Source organism: Amblyomma maculatum, chromosome 5 (genome assembly GCF_055883805.1).
Source record: "Amblyomma maculatum isolate TAMU_Amacu chromosome 5, ASM5588380v1, whole genome shotgun sequence".
NCBI lineage: Eukaryota > Metazoa > Arthropoda > Arachnida > Ixodida > Ixodidae > Amblyomma > Amblyomma maculatum.
The window spans coordinates 118,617,676-118,634,363 of NC_139348.1; the positions used below are offsets into that span (position 1 = coordinate 118,617,676).

The 16,688-nt window shown below is 47.8% G+C and overlaps 1 protein-coding gene and 2 non-coding genes across 3 annotated transcripts in view; 2 read left to right on the top strand and 1 right to left on the bottom strand.

Annotated features, from left to right (window-relative positions):
• Positions 1-16,688, top strand: part of LOC146189325 (heparan sulfate glucosamine 3-O-sulfotransferase 3A1-like) — a 65,599-nt gene that overhangs the window by 15,593 nt on the left and 33,318 nt on the right. The gene's annotated exons all lie outside the window — the stretch shown is intronic.
• TRNAF-GAA (transfer RNA phenylalanine (anticodon GAA)) lies at positions 187-259 on the top strand. Its single transcript has one exon. It is a non-coding gene; the product is annotated as a tRNA-Phe (tRNA).
• TRNAF-GAA (transfer RNA phenylalanine (anticodon GAA)) lies at positions 607-679 on the bottom strand. The gene has a single exon. It is a non-coding gene; the product is annotated as a tRNA-Phe (tRNA).

Sequence of the window (16,688 nt, forward strand, 5' to 3'; positions counted from 1 at the left end):
CACGAAAAACGTTAACAACAAAAGATGTCCTCCTACCGGCAGTGTGAAAGCAAGAGTGGCCGTCTCTCGTAGAAAGACGCGTCACGCCCAAGGGCTGGCATGGACGATGGCACAACGCAAATGCATAAAAGAGCGCTTAACGGCGATGGCCTTGATTATCACTTATGCGCTTCGTCGCAGTTACCGGCCGAAATAGCTCAGTTGGGAGAGCGTTAGACTGAAGATCTAAAGGTCCCTGGTTCGATCCCGGGTTTCGGCATAGGTAATTTCTTTTTTTTTCTTTTTTTGCGTCGCATATGTTGCACTGCCCTTAGCCAAACCTCCGAGTCGCTTTCGGTACATCATTTTGCGTGACGTTCAAGCGATCGTAAGCGAATACGCCTGCGATTTCTGCTGCGGCGACAAAAAAAGCGTGTTCCAGCTGCCGCGGCGGCTCGAGCGGCCAGAAGTGATGCGGTTACGACTTCGGAAAGTTTTCATTGTGTCGCTGGCGCTTGTCGCTCGGTAGTTTATATACAAGCAAGCGTTCACACTCCGTCATCTGCTAGGGGAACCGTACTTTGGACAAAGTCGATAAAAGATCAGGGTTTTAAAAATAACCACATATGCCGAAACCCGGGATCGAACAAGGGACCTTTAGATCTTCAGTCTAACGCTCTCCCAACTGAGCTATTTCGGCTGACAAGCCACGTAGGCTAAAGTTAGCTGCCTACCAATAGCCACATAAGTCGGAGGACTTCTAGGGACTCTAACGAAGGGTCGGGTTGGGGAGTTGAGTTGAATGGACTCGACCTACCGGGTTTACATGAACACGACCCGACGAGCGCAGAAAAGGCTCTGGACGAGCTGCGGTTACGGTGGCACCTCGCGTTGAGGCGAAGAACTAACAGACGGCATCCGATTCCGTTTTTTTCCCCGCGCATCTCTAGCGCTTTCCGTACTGTTCTCCTCTCCCCCTGTGCCCTGACTCACCCGACGGCGTTTACATGCTTCCTGCAGCGGGGTCGAGTCCAGTCAACCCACGCCCTTCGCGGGAGTTGACTCGACCCGACCCGATGGCGTTTACATTAACCTGGCAACCGGCTTTCGACCCGATAACTCAACTCAACCCACTTCTGTCGGGTCCATGTAAACGCCGTGTGCCACGTTTGCCCCGAAAGCTTTCGCCCTCGTGTTCGCCTCCCGGACCAATGCATATTTTGTTTGACTGGATGAGTAATCTGACTAAATACCGTAATTATCGCCTATAAACCTGCATACCCAGGCAATGAGTTCCCTTCTGTCTGGAGTGATTGTAAAACTGCTTTGTTTATATATATATATATATATATATATATATATATATATATATATATATATATATATATATATATATATATATATATATATATATTTGATATTCTGGGCCGTTGCACTGATTGTCTCTCGTTGTTTCAAATGTTACGCTGCTCGTAATACTGCTCAGCGCAGTGGCACTTTCACCTGTACACAGCCCCGTATCTCGTGTGTGGTAAATATCTCGTCTCTAAACAGATCGATCCTAACTTGGCAGGCTTTCTCGTAGACCGCGTCTCGAAGCAGTTTTGAATCCCTTCAATCTCACGGCCCTCACCACATGAGCGTATGCTTATTTGGGGACTCTCTTCAGCAAACAAACTAAGTAAATGAACAATTGCAATCTCGCTTTGGGACGTCGAGATTCTCTTTCAGTTATTCCGTGGCCCGGTGAACACTTCACCCTTCCTGTACAAACCACACAACCCGGCTCCTTCTACGGTTTTTCGAGATTCGATCCTCGTTCTTGCACTGATAGCTCCTTGTTCTTCGCAGCTCTGTCAGGGGTCGCGCGACGCGCTCGAACAACAGGTTTTTGTCATATAGATACCGGCGCCGATGTGATGGATGTGTCAGCGGCATCGACGTCTGTGGCGTCGTTTTGAACGCTTGCTGAAAACGGGTGACGGAAGTGGGGAAGGAATCAAGGGTCACCGCCGCTCTGCTGGCTGTACGCGTTGCGGAAGCTATATGCCGACCCGACCGACCTGAGTACCGCTGCAAGTTGTCAATCACGAGCTTTTTTTTTTTTTAACTTATACTATCTGACAATTTTGATGTCTTCCGTGCATGGATAGATCCGTGCTTCCGTATTCCGGCCTTATGCTGATGACTTTTTTTTTTTTTTTTCACCGAGAACAGTCCATTGTTTCAGCACGGGGCCAACAACGTTAGATGAATGGGGAGGGAGAAACCCTTATTCAAAAGAGAATATTGGACTGTAGGCGGAGGGCTCAGTTCAGGACCCCATTATGTATCGGTTGCCGCCTGCCTAGGCCTTCGGGCCATTTCCCGTTAACGGCATATTGGTTCGAGCTGGACAGCTCAACCTCCTACTCCTGTTTAGTTGGGCGAGGAACGTCATTAGTTTGGCAGGCCCATACCATGTGGTAGAGTTTGGCCGGCTCTCCGCAGTAAGTGTAGATGGACGAGGTTTTTCCCTGATATATCATGGAGTCTTTAGTTTGCTTTGACACACCTGCTTGTCCGTGAAGAAACATCTTGGGAGAAACATCTTGGGAAACGCTTGGAGATGTGGAGGTAACTGGTGTCGTGGAAGAGAGAAGTGGGCATGTTCCTCGGCGACTGGCTACTAATTAAGGAACATCGGAATGAATTCACGATAATCTGATGTGCCGATTGTGCAGAACGCGCAATTATCTTACAACTTCTTTATCAGATAATTGCCCTGTAAAACATCATGTATAGTGACGATGATAACAGATGCGTACATCCTTCCGCATTTTACGAAGCAAAAATTGTAATGAAGGGACTTCTCTTATATACTGAACACAGGGAGAAGGCAGGTGCTCAAGTGAATAACGAAACGAGCAAGGGGTTGTCCGGGAGCACCTATCTTTTAAAACACCATGAGCCGCCGTTTGTTCGGGCAATCGCTCTATACGTGATTCGACCTCTATTTTCTCGCGTATGACCGGGTGCGTGTCGCACGCCAAGTACCAACTATGCTTCTCGCCCCTTAAATATACATCTGAGAAAATTGGGCCTTCAGCGCAACCGGCAGCGCAATTAGGCCGCGTGAAGGGGGAAAAACACGTAGTTAACACCTCACCGGTGATTAGGCGTTGGTGATTACAGAGTAGCAGATTCCGCTTTAGCCGTCGTAAGCATGCCCTTGTGAACAAGGATGAAAGCAGCCGCTGTAGACTGCGTGGGAGACAGAATGACCAGCGTGCCACTTTCTTCCTGTGTACAAAGAAATGTGCGTACTTAGTCTGGATAGGAAACGGCCATAAGCATGCTTTTGTGAACAAGGATGAAAGCGGCCGCTGTAGACTGCGTGGGAGACAGAATGACCAGCGTGCCACTTCCCTGCTGTACAAAGAAATGTGCGTACTTAGTCTGGATAGGAAACGCAGTGTTTCGAAACGCTATAGGTCCGAAGGGGTTCAATCCGCGCTTCGTTCCTTCGAGGTATAATGCGTGCCGGCGGGCTGATTAGCGTCTTCCAGCACACCTCATCTGTCCACGGAGCTCGAGGCCGCACTCGTTGCGCTGCTGTCCCGTCTTCCTCCGATGGATCCCTGGACACTCGAGAATTGACGGCGATGAGCTGGCGAACCAGCTTGCCCGTGAAACTCTTAACTGGGCACCGTTCATCCCCTGGCCAAGATCCTTGAAGGGCGGATCGAGACTGTCTCTTCGCGTCACCATCAGCGAATATTACAATGCTGCTCGCTTAGACCGCGAGCTCTACCCCGACCCTGATCCTAATCCCTCCATTCGGGAGGCTAATGTCCTTCGACAGATATAGCTGAATACTCTCATAACCCCTGCACGGCTATGTCTGTACAAATTCCGTCGGGATCCATCATGCCCCACCTGCTCTTCGCCTTATGCCAACCTTTCCCATTCTCTATTTTCCTACCCGGTTGCATTGCAATCAGATTTCTTTCCCACCCCTTCCCATACTATCTGGACCTGGGTGGACTGGCTTGGTGCTGAGGGTGAAGAACAGCGCCTGCTCGTCCAGCAGGTCATCGATGTATAAGGCGCCTAAGTGTTGCGCTTTAATAAAGTATTCTACTACGACTACTACTATGCCACCATGTGATATATCCACGCGAAAGACCTGTATTTTTAACGAATCTTCGCCAAAAGCGCAGTTCTTGGTGTTAATGAATTTCTCCGCAAGCTTCATTTTCGAGAACTCCAACACATTTGCAACTGCAGGAGCCAACAATCGAATAATAAGCCGTGTAACGTCCATTAGGTTCGACGCGGGCACTGCACGTATAGGCATGGACACAGTGTAGCCCAATTCGGCGCCGAACATTTTTCCGCTAACTCGCATCAGCATGACGAGGAAACTGCAGTGTAGGCAGAGTTAGGAGGTTCTTTTCCCCGGCTTTCGTTCCCTCCTGTCAGTTGGCGCCGGTTCATTGACATGGCTTCCGCGCTGTCGTAGGCGCGCATCACACGTACCCCAAGAGGCTGGAAAACAGCTGCAGGACGTCCCGCGAATGCACGGTTGGACTTCGGCGAAGCCGGAACTGACTTTGAAGAAACGCCGGCGCGCTGACAGCCGACAGACGTTCACGCGGCTGAAAGCAACTAAACCCCTCACACAACCGAAAAACACGCGCAACGCAGTAGACACGCGTTGTTCTTTTTCAAAACAGTCCATGGCTTTGCAAAAAAAGGTGGCTTTTCATCACTCTTTTTCTGGACGGCTTCCTTGAAGTTCAGCAGCGCGTGCGTTTTTAACACGTTCTTAGTTCGTCAGGGACGGCGATAAAAAGTCGCCAGTTTGTGTTGGAGGTTTAGCGGAGCCTAGGGGCTTAACCACTTCCCCCAAAATTCTATGCGAGGACAGTGCAGTTCAGTGAATCTGCAAAAATTTTGGTCTATGATAAATCTGACGAATTCTTTATCGATTATATACGGCATCATACCGGATATGCCCAACCTCTACGTGGGTTGTATATGACAAAACACGTGGAGCGACGCCAGAGGTTGACTTCATCAGAGTGCACTTCGATTTTGACTTTTTTTTTTTTGATGAAAACTGTTTCATGCACTTAGGTGATAAGATAGCGCAATGCTAATACAAGCGGAATGAAAGTATACTGTCTGGGGATAGAAGGGTTGGTTTTGTGAAGAAAGGAAGAAAGAATAACTTTTTCATGCATCTACCGGGTCTTGCATAAATTTTCGGAAACATATGGAGCCTACGAAGGGCGGAATTTTCTGTCTTGGTAGAGGCGCGCTCCGACATCGAGGTATGCAGGGTGCACAGAGGAATCTGAAGCACACCCCAATATTTGGAATCTATGCAGAGTGTCAGGAAATGAAGCGTTCTGTGGAATTTACGTGCACCTGAATGCAACAGTGCGGACGCCAGTAATAATCATACTGGTATATGGGTGCACTTAAACGAATAAACAAACGACGACACAAAGCAACGAGCGCTCGTTGCTTTGCGTCGTTCGTGCATTAAGGCGGAAGCCTTTAATGGTTCATGATGTCGTGGGTAAAATACGTCCCGCTTTTGCGGCGGCTCTGATTGGCCGAGGCGGGATGACGTCATATAGGTCCCGACCAATCACAGAGCACCACCACAGTATGCGCGAATGCATGCCTTATATGGTCATATGACAATCAATGATAAGTTGCTAATTAATAACCAATTAATGAATAATTATTGAACGACTAATTGATACATCATTAAGTAATTCATGACTGATAATTAATTAAATAATTAGGTAATTAAACACCTCTTGTGTCTAATAATTATTTGATTATTAATTGGTACCAGTTGCGTAGCAGTATGCAGCAGTCAGGCTTTTGCCTTTCACTACTTTAGTCACTAAAGTACCTCGTAATTTTATTCGTTTAAGCCCATGCCCATATGGTAGTATGAGCCCCCAACTAGACCCATTTAAAGCTTTGGTAACAATCCTGTGTGTTTCGTTTCATTATTGTACCATCTAAGCTCTCATGCAGTCTGTGAAGGTTAAAGAGAACCATTGTCCTTACTCTTCGAAGCTTTTTGTTTTTTATTGGCTCCACTGGCTACGGTTATACTTGCGGCTAATACGGTATATGCAGCGTCCAGGGAGAAATATCTATGCACATAATGAAAATTACCACAGATCCAAGGCAGTAGAGTGTGAAATTAATCGAATTATAATGCTGCATCGGCAATTCACTCGAGCAGCACATTGGCATTATTGCTCAGTTCAGTAAAACTGTTTTTAATCTACATCAAGTTGTTTGCCCTTAGATTATTTTTTTTTTATAAGTTTTTAGAGCGGTGGGGATGTAGGTGTCTTTATGCTTGTTTCTTCTCTGAAGCTAAGGTATGAAACTGGCGCTACAGGACGCAATACTCTGCTCAACTAGAGGACGTCACCCAGCACTTTTCTATCCTGTCGCATTTACTGGCTTGTCTAGAAAGACGCGACCAGCGATGGTAACCTTCAGGCCGCTCATTCCCCAAAGTCATTCCTCATCTCGACATCAAGCCCACGTGGAACCCTTTTGGTCTTTGTTATCGGACGTGTTCGCCTTGTTCACTCTCGAACTCGTCACTAAGCGATGTACGGTACGCACACACGCACTCTGGGCAGGCGAAGACCTGGCTTCCTGTGTGGCGTCTGTAAACAAGTCGGCGGACAGGTTGCGCACTTGTGTTTATGTGACACGGACACGTCGGGGGGCTAAAACTGGAGTCGGCATCTCCACGGCTGCCAACGAGGAATGGAGCGCAGCTATTTTTTTTTTTTTTTTAGCCACTCTCAATTTCGACTGCCAGCACCCGGTAGACACTGCTTTAGAAGGCGGGGACGCCTGTCTCTGGACGGGGAGGGGAGTGATGACACCTCGCACCGTGAGTCACGGCCGCCTGCCTCTGGGCCACTTGGCACGGACCACGAGGCCGCGGAAACAGCTGGCGGCGTTGGAAGTCGGGGAAGGCGTTGCAGGCGGCGGCGACGTGTAGTGACGCCCCCGGAACAGAAATGACGCGTATTCGTAGTCGCCGGGCAACGGCCCCTGGTGATCATTTCAATGACCCTGAGTGCGTTCTGTAACCTATAGAATGTTCGGCCATTATTAGTCGGTGTTTCAAAATATACGTAGTATAACACTCGTCTTACACAGAAAAACCACAGTATAACCAACTAAGAAGTGCTTGGTGAAACAATTGCCGAAACTTTTTTTTTTCTCGGTTCTGTTGGTTGGCTCCCTGCAAAAAAAAAAAAAAAAAAAAAAAAAAAAAATCGGCACTTATCTTGGAAGTACCCTAATGCAGAGAGAGGGAAAGTCTGTAAATAAATCATTATTCGCTATATAGTTAATAAAGTTGAGCGGCGCAGTCTCTAAACAAAACAACTCGCCGCACCTGTTTATTAGTTTTAGGCTCAAGCTTGGGCGTGCGCAGTATAGCACTGTTTTAGACAGCTTACTAGCTAAATAAAAAAAAAATGGCAAATACAGTTTTCAATTAGAGCGCTCATGTTTCTGAAAATTTTCGGTCGCTCCTCTCAGAGTCTTGTAGTAGTGTCCTATAATTTACCTTCATATACGCGCACCCACATCTCTTTCCAAATAATGATGCCCAACAAGGAGCAAGAATGGGCGCTGACATGCTCGGAATACGGGATTGCCCACTAACACGCTCGAGAACTAGCCCGCCGAGCTGTGGCGCAAAGTCAGGAACCGAAACCCTTCCGTAATCCACTTACATTCCACCCCAAACTCACTGCACATTATAAAGCAGTAAAAAGAGCACTCCCAATACCCCAGAAAACACTGGCCATACCCCAGCAAGTCATATGGAGACAGCAACAGACGGGGATCCTCCACACCCGAACTACATATAAAAATTCATAAATAGGGATATAAATCCCTTCTGCCGATTTTGTGGCGAAGACAACTTCGATTATATGATCTGGGTGCGCAAATCACACAAGAACCCTTGCCTATGAGCTAAGGTCCAGCGATGACCCGGACACAAGACCGTCGAAAGGGCCGGCGTCGGCAAGTGTCTCCATTGCCTGCGGCACACTAGCTAACTTTCCTCAATCCTCCACTCTTACGTGCAATAAAATTTTATCAACCTGAGAAGCGCCGACCCCTTGGCTGGTCATAGGGAACACAGACTGCGCCATGGTCTTGAACACCAGAAACCGCGGCGCAGGTGGTCTTTTCCCGTACGCTAACGTGGTCCAATCGGGCGTGAGCGCATACTCTCACCAAAAGCGTCGCGATCTTTGTGCATGTTCGCTTTTCAAAACGGGGTACGTGAACTTCCCTCCAACAGCTCCACGCTTACAAGGCGGTCATCTTCCTGGCCATCTGCGTGTCCCCCCCCCCCCCCCCCCCCCCATCCTCTCCCATCACACATGCACAGCGCACTTCTTGTTACTCGCGATGTTCCCGCTCTTGCATCCGCTCCAGGAAGCCGTGCAACAATGGGCGCAGAGCGTTCTTTCGTGGTGGCTGGTCTCTTGCCGATTCTCCGCCGTTCAGAACCGCCTACCCACTGAAGCTAACTAGGGCAGACCGCGTGGGATAGAGCTCCCCTTCCGAGGAGGACGCACGAGTTTGCTACAATGCTATACCGATAACAATAACAATAGTAAGAAGAAGGGGAACAAGCGCTAAAAAGGCGAGGTGGAGCGGTCTGGAAACGGTTCTTGGGTCCTTTTTCCGAAGCCGGTCAGACAGGCACGAGACGGTGATCACGCGGTCCGTCCCGCTCGCATATCTCGACTTCTATCGGCAGGAGTCCGTACATGGCTCCCCGCGTAGTTTGCTTCGCAGCTGCTGGACACTGGGTATCGATATGCCTGTTTCGTGTGACGGCTCTCGGAGACCACCTGCCGCTCCCAGCGCCGTGTACGGTCCGGTGATTTTAAAAGCACACGCACACAAGTCGAGCCGGGAGTCGAGCGAAGTGGGGACCTGGGTTCATTCATCCCTTGCTTATACGACCGGCCCAAACATAACCGATTAAGTTTATTTACTATATTTTTTCGTGTGTTTACAATACCTCGGGCTGTGGAACGTGGTGGCGACGCAATTACTTCCTGAGCTTGTAGGTGTTTTCGCCTTCCGTCTCCATCGAAATGCGACCGCACCTTTCTGAAGGCCAAACGTTCCGATATATATACTGCTGGGAACTTAATTTAATGACGCAGACATTGAGCTCAGACCACAGGTGTGGTCAAGGCATTATTATACTGCTGTCACACGGGCACAGCTGAACTCCTTTTAACTCCCTTCAACCAAGGTAGTCTTTATCTCAATGGAGATACGCGCCGTGTCACACGGCAGTCCTTTAGGAAAGGAAGTTTAAGGAAGTTCCTAGCGTAAGGAGTTCCGATCATCTCCCTCGAGCAGGTAAAGGGAGTACTCTGGTTCCCTGTGAGCTTCAGTGCAGGTGTTAAAAAAACGCATATGCATTAATTTTGAGTTTATAACAAATTTTAATACTGCAGCACAACGCAAAGCATGGAAAAAAGTAAATGTGCAAATACCCAAGCATGCACGCAAGAATTTCGCAAACACATTGTGGCCAGTAGAACAGACAAACCCGATATGCTAGTAAAAGTAACATCGCATTCCTTTCATATGAATGAAAATACATTTATATTTTAAAGTCAATTCAAACTGTTGGAAAGAAAGCAGCTAAAAATTATTTTACATGTTTTTAACCTGATTTTTTATATGCATACACAAAACGAACAGCGCCTAATGGGACCCCGACGGCGTCTCGGAGAAGCTGGTTCTTAGCCGTGTGACACGGCGGCAACTCCTTTAGGGCTGAACTCCCTCCATGGTCCTTTATGGAAAAGAAGTTCGAGGGAGTTGGGACTTGCTCGTGTGACAGAAGTATTAGACCAGGAATGCTAAGCTACGATTACTGGCGTAACTTATTGTAACACCAAGAAATAACCTTAAAATGAATGCTCAGGTTTAAATGCTTCTGCTTAACGAAGGAAAAAGCGGCAGCGAAGAACAGTTATTGCATGCAACATCATTCAATATGAGGTTTAATTGAAGAATTTTTATCCTTTTATCAACTTCAAAGCTTCCTGTAAAAATAAAGGAAAAAATAACGTCTCTCTCCTAAGCCGAGATATATAACGTGGTGATTTGTGTCGTATAGAGAGCATCTGTATATGGAAACGCAAGGGCGACTGCCGTCACCGCGGCACTTTGTAATGGTGCCGACGATGTATTAAAACCTTTCACCAAAGGTGCGTCTATACCGACGATCACTGACCTGACAAAAGGCAAGGTGAACAGGCACGCTGACTTCGTAGAAAAAATCGTCGCAAGTGCAGCAACAAACTAGACCACCGAAAACTGAGCATATATAGGCATCGGGACCCTGGCATCACTTGTGAAGGTGACGACTCTCTTTTTCCCAAAACGTTCCTGTGGAAGCGACATGCGAGAAAAAGAATAACATACAAATATAACGGTGGGAAAGGTGTTGCTGCTGAAAGCCAAGTGGCCCTTATGAGCGATTCGACAAGCCCACTTCGTCCTCGAGTGGTTGGGGCGGACATCCGACTCCGCCCCTCCATTTCTTTTTTCTTATTTTGTAGGCATCGGATGGGGGGCTGAGGTAGGAGACGAGATGGCCCTGTTCAATGCATGGGACTTTTCTGAACATTATTCTCCGCTCTATTTCTATCTTTCTTTGTCTAGCTGGTCATGTCATGGCCATCGGTTCGACGAGCCCCGCGTCGATGCGGTTATAAGCGTACCTTGAGCGTTGCCTTTATTGAGCCATGCTTCCCCAACGTTCTCCAACTAGGTAATACAAATGTTTGTTTGCTTTGTGGGGTTTAACGTCCCAAAGCAACTTAGGCTATGAGAGACGCCGTAGTGGAGGACTCCGGAAATTTCGACCACCTGGGGTTCTTTAACGTGCACTGACATCGCACAGCACACGGACGCCTTGCTTTTCGCCTCCATCGAAAAGCGGCCGCCGAGGCTGGGATTCGATCCCGCGTCCTTGGGAACAGTAGTCGAGCGCCGTAACCACTGCGCCACCCCAGCGGGGTTGTAATACAAATGTGGAGACTTGAAAGGAAGCCGTGCACACTGCGGATACCCGCTGTAACAGCATGGTTAGAGAAATAACTACGGGCAAAACTCCTTGATTATTCATTATAATGTGTATACGGCCGCAATGAAATGAATGTTATCTGGCTGCACGAGGTGATTCCCCACAGCAGAGCCCAGTGCATAAACAAAACAAACAAAACACCACAGTATTTGCTTTTGGTTGTGAGTAAGTGAAAAACGCTCATCTATTTAAAATGTCTGATTTAAGCGGACCATGTGCATGGTTCGAAACGCTGTCAGCAGGTATTACTGCACAAGGGCGCATGGTTCATGAAAATCACACCATGTTCATATATGCTCCTACTCCAGTGGATGACGAAGGAGAAAGCTTCACCCGCTCCATTTATTTAGCTAAGGTGGCACATGGACAGAGTGTGTTTCTTGATTGGAAAGGCGGAGAGGTCGGCCGTAAATTAGCTCAGGCACAATTTCTCGGCGTGTTTACCACCTGTGGTCTACTATTTCTCCTCCGTCATTGTTATTAATATAGAAAGTAAAACCACTCGTCGGTTGCTGTAGCGTGTTATATCGGGCTTACTTTACGGCTTTCACACGTAACACTGTGGCCGGAGGGTGGGGACGCGGTGCTCATAGCCCCACTCCCCCCAGGATAAGTGCCTGGTGCTCCGAGATCCCGTCCCAGCGATGACTAAAATATAGCCCAGACTATATTCGCGCAAACGCGGTATGCCCACCATAGGGGCCTAGATTTCAATGCCAACGCGAGTGGCGCCCATCACAATGGCACCCCGCAGTGGGCGAACCATATGGCCGCGCAGACATTCCCACTGCCTGCTTCGGGAGGCTGCTGACAGGGGTCGCCGGGCTCGTTTCCGGCAGTAGCTGCTTCCCTATTGGTAGACATCCTACTGTTGGTAACTTGATGCCGTTGATTCGGCTGTTCGGCGTACTCGGAGACGTTTCCGACAGTCGTGGTGCTCTCCGGCTCGGGTCATGCTGTTATCGGGGGTAGTGTCCCGCTGTGGCACGCTGAAGAACTTCGCGCACCTGGTCACGATGTCGTCGGGATGTGTTTCAACCTCAGGGCTGCAGAGGGTGTTTGAAGCCCCGATCGCGTCATTTCAGGGTGAAGCATAGGATATTGGTATCTTAGCTCGGGAAGTCCTTGTTTGATTTTTCATTCTGTTCCGATCGTGCACCGCGCTGACTGGCAGATCCGGCCAACAGGGACAGCGGACTGCTCGAGTCAGTTGTACAAACGTAGATTATGTAAATTGCCCCGGCTGGTGGCCTATGCTGACTGGTGCCATACGGAGCGGTTATTTATTTGGTAAGCACCATGCCCCCAACGCACCTTGAAAGCAGTATAACTCTGACTGAGAAACCTGGGGTTGTATACTTTTATTTCATTCCACTTTATTAATTTAATGTATCTAAGAAGGGGTGTTACATAAGGGGTGGCAAGAATAAAAATACATAGTGACATTAAGAATTTCTTTTTTATATTTCAACGAAATAAGGTGAGCAAGGGATGAGAGGAACATTATCTGCAAGGCCGTTCCAGTGTGCCATCTGGAACGAATAAATTTTTCTGGATATGTACCACTGACAGCGGTCCCATGTGATGTGAGCTATAAGATAGTGGGAGCAATTAGTAGGGTTCTGATCGCGAATATGATAGCCGGCAAAGATATGTGTTGCAGACTGCAGTGCCAAAGTTATAAGGCTTGCCAATCGGAAAGATGGCAAATAATAAATATGGAAAAGCAAGTCAACAATATGCGGTCACTATTGTTCGAGAGCCGACTTTCAAATAGAAGACTACACCGGTTAGGGTATTGCGGTGGAGACTGGGGCGGGTTTACAGGTGACTCTAAAAAGTGGGACGGTTCCATTTTTCGCCTTAGATTTTTTTCATTTGCCGGGAAATATTAAAGGTAGCTGTTCGCTGTCATTTCAGGTCTGTTATTATAATTTTGTGTTTGGTATACGTAACGAACACAATGGCGTTACGACTTCACCCACCTGTTTACGCATACTCCTATATTCTCGCTATCCGCTGTGATTTGATATTTGTGCAGTGAATATTATTCCCGTAGAGAGAATGGGTTTTGCCCATTGCAAGAATAATTTTCTTGGCTCGTGCGTACAGCTGTCTGAACAGGCTCGATTTCTTGCTGTGATAAAATAATAACAATTATAACTGTTTTCTACATGACGTCACCGTATACAGTCATTTCGCGATAGATATAACTTCTTGAGTCTCAGGGACATCGCCTCCTTTGAATGATTTATTTGCCCTCTTCAGTTGCGCCGCATGTGAACGCTTCTCTGTACCGGCACAGTAACTTAATCTTCTTACGCCGGATTCTTCAAATATCATGCATTACGCGTAAATCTTAACCCCCCTTTTTTCCTCTTTGTAAAAGAAGGACGCCTATAGACGAGAAAAGGAAGGGGTTGCTGTACACTTCACATGTGCCGAAACGTGCTACATTTGTGTTACCCATACACAAACACAGATGAAGCAGGCTTAGTGGAGTAACCTTGCGGAAACCAACCGCACATCGATCAAAGTTAAAGAGCAGACTATATGCATAAGCCCATGCGGTGTGTTAGAGCGCAAAGGAGGCGGACCCTCCTCGGCGTGGATGCGTCGAACAATGCATATAGCGCGCACAGAGGATGCCACTTTTCTCCTTAGTAGGCTCGGCGCATGTGGCCACTGCACGATTGTTATGCGCGCCCGTCTGAATGCCCTGCTGTTGAGTCGAAGACGGTGGCAGGCAACGCATTGTATGTACTCGGCTCCAGCCGAACACATTGTGCGGCGCAGTCAATGGCACGTGTCGCCCCCTGCCGGACCCCCGCCGCGTACAGAGCCCCTTCTCTCTTCAAAAGAGGAACAGCCATAAATTTATGTGGTAATAAGGCAAAGCGTTGAGCGGGGTTCGACAAGAGCAACAAGCGGTCTTTGTGGAGGACGAGGCACCGACCACAAGGGTTCCTGCATGCTGTTCCGTGCAGGGGAGCAGGGTAATATAGGAAAATAATAATAAAAAAAATATCAGCATCAACAGAAGAGGGCGAGGCAGGGAAGTGTGGTTCATAGCACGAGCTGTAGGCTGAGGGGAGAGGTGACATTGGAAAAGAAGGGACTTTTCGTTTTTAGTGAACTCTTCAAGTGCCCTGAGTACACATATATAGCTTAGCTTGTAGTTATACAACTTGTACTTTTCTCTTTCCCTCGTTTTTCTTTGCATCGAATGAGCTGTATTGCGTCCTTCAAATCTCTTCAACGCCCTCCAGAGGAAGAAAGCGTGATCGCGATCATGCTTTTCGGCGACATAATACTGGAGTAGTAGAATAGAGGACCGATGTATGGTACTTTCAGATGGTTGTTGTGCAGTCTACATGGAAACTACTTCTCTGTATCGGGTAGGCATACGGACAAAGCACTAGCTGCTCTTCTGAGATTCGAGCAGACTGAGCGGCCCACATAACTGTCGCGTACTTTTCAGTCCACGTAGTGGCCATCGGAGAAACACGCCCCATTATCCGAACAGCACTCGTGGTCTCCACCGGGGTCGTTGACAGGCTGACACGTCAACGGCCAGAAGAGTGAAAGCATGCCACCTTTTATTTATACGTGGTATAGACCTTTGCATCAGGCGAGGTGGTTGTCGAAGCGCCTCCTCTCTGGACTGTTACAAACCGGTTCCGCTGCCGCCTTCACCGTGTTGACTTCAGGCGCACACAACAGCCCAGCGAGCGGTATGGTAACGCCCAGGAGGCCCTCGTTGCAAAGGTCTATGTAGCATGCGACAGGAAGCGCGTGCTGTTCGAAACACGTCGAATAGTCGCTGTTTTGACCAAGTTACCATATATTAAAACTCAACTCCGCTTGAGGCCAGTTTCTGTGCATTGTAAAGTCTCTTACTAATACTACCACTATATTATACGGAAGAACTGAGAGTTGAGCCAGCGCTTGTGTTATCGTCCGTGTGCGCTGAGTACTTCCAAAATTTAGTACTATACACTACTATTGCATTTTTCATGTTCGCGATCACAAACTATAGCCCCCAGCCACTCTCCCTCCCCTATATGCACACAGTCGTCAGGCTCCCTTTCCACTTTTCGGGGCTATCATAAAAGAGTGACGTCAAAGAGAGCCTACTTTATGTCAACAGCATGAGGGTCCGACAACTGACCACTAGCGTGTTACGACGTTACGGTAAGCATGAAAAAGTCCTCACATATACTGACGGAGCCGCGCACGGCACCGATAGATAAAATATGAATTAAATCAAAGTCATGTGCTTCCTTCTGCTGATGAAGCGACATTTTGTGAAGACGATTTCATGTGTATCCAAGTCGCGAGCATATATTGGTATACTCTGTCTGTTGATGACTTCATCTTGGTCGCCATGCTTTATTACCGCTTGCATATGCCTCCGGGTCGTATAAGAATAGTTAAGAAGCATAGGCTTCGCGTCCACGAGTTGAACGGCGGAAAGCAGAATTGACCACCTCTTCCCCAACTCCTTTTTCTGCCCCAACACACAGTTAGAGCGTGTATGCATGACAAAAGCACGGCAAGAAGTGCGCGTACGCCCACACGTTACCACGGAGTATAATGTAGGAGTTGTGGAGGCATACGTGGCAAGATGACGACCGCAACTAGCGTTCATAATTATAACCCTGCAATTAAACGTTATCTATTTATGTTTGCTTGTTTATTTGTATTCATTTATTTTATTACTCATTGATTTCTTGGGAATGGGTATTAAGCAAAGTGCTAAGCGAGTATTTGTAATAGCGATGCTTAATTGCTGGTGATGTGCCGACAAGGCAACATGCATGGCTGGGCGCGAAAAGAAAAAAAAAATGGCGCGCTGGACAGATCAGTATTTAACTGACATAAAAGTATTAAAAAAAACATCTCTGATAGAGGCATGTATGTGCTAGTTAGTATTTGGCAGGTAGAGTAGAAATCAACAAGAAAAGATTAATTGTTGTACCCGCCTATATAGGATTCCAAACGCATCATGGCCGAAGTAAATAAAGCTGCAGAAACTCAAAAAGGAGACAAACGCAGCTGTTGTTGACGTCCCCTAATATGTGGAAGTGACCTTCCACGTTGTCAACCGCTGTTGAATTCTCAAAAGGATGCTCGATACACAGGGAAACTTCTTTCAGTGTTTATAGCGTCCCTTTCAAGTCGGTACTGCGGAACAAGGAAGTTCGGAAAGTCTGCTTCGGCTATCAGAGCTCTGCTCATCTCTCCAGAATATATACCCAAGCTTCGTAATGTTTGCAAGCAGTGGTTCTCTGCTTTCTGCGCCTCCAATGCTTCACTGTTCACCGTACATGCAGAGCGCATGCGCGAAAAACGTGCACCAGCCCCATCCGCCGAACAAACAGTCACAACGGGTGCCCCCCCCCCCCCCCCTCCTATTTAATCCCTATCCGCCTGGGCTTCGGAATTAATCGTCGATTCCCAAAAGTGCACACACTGCGAGTCAAGCGTGGCGCAGTTATTTACCCTCATCGCCACTGTATAG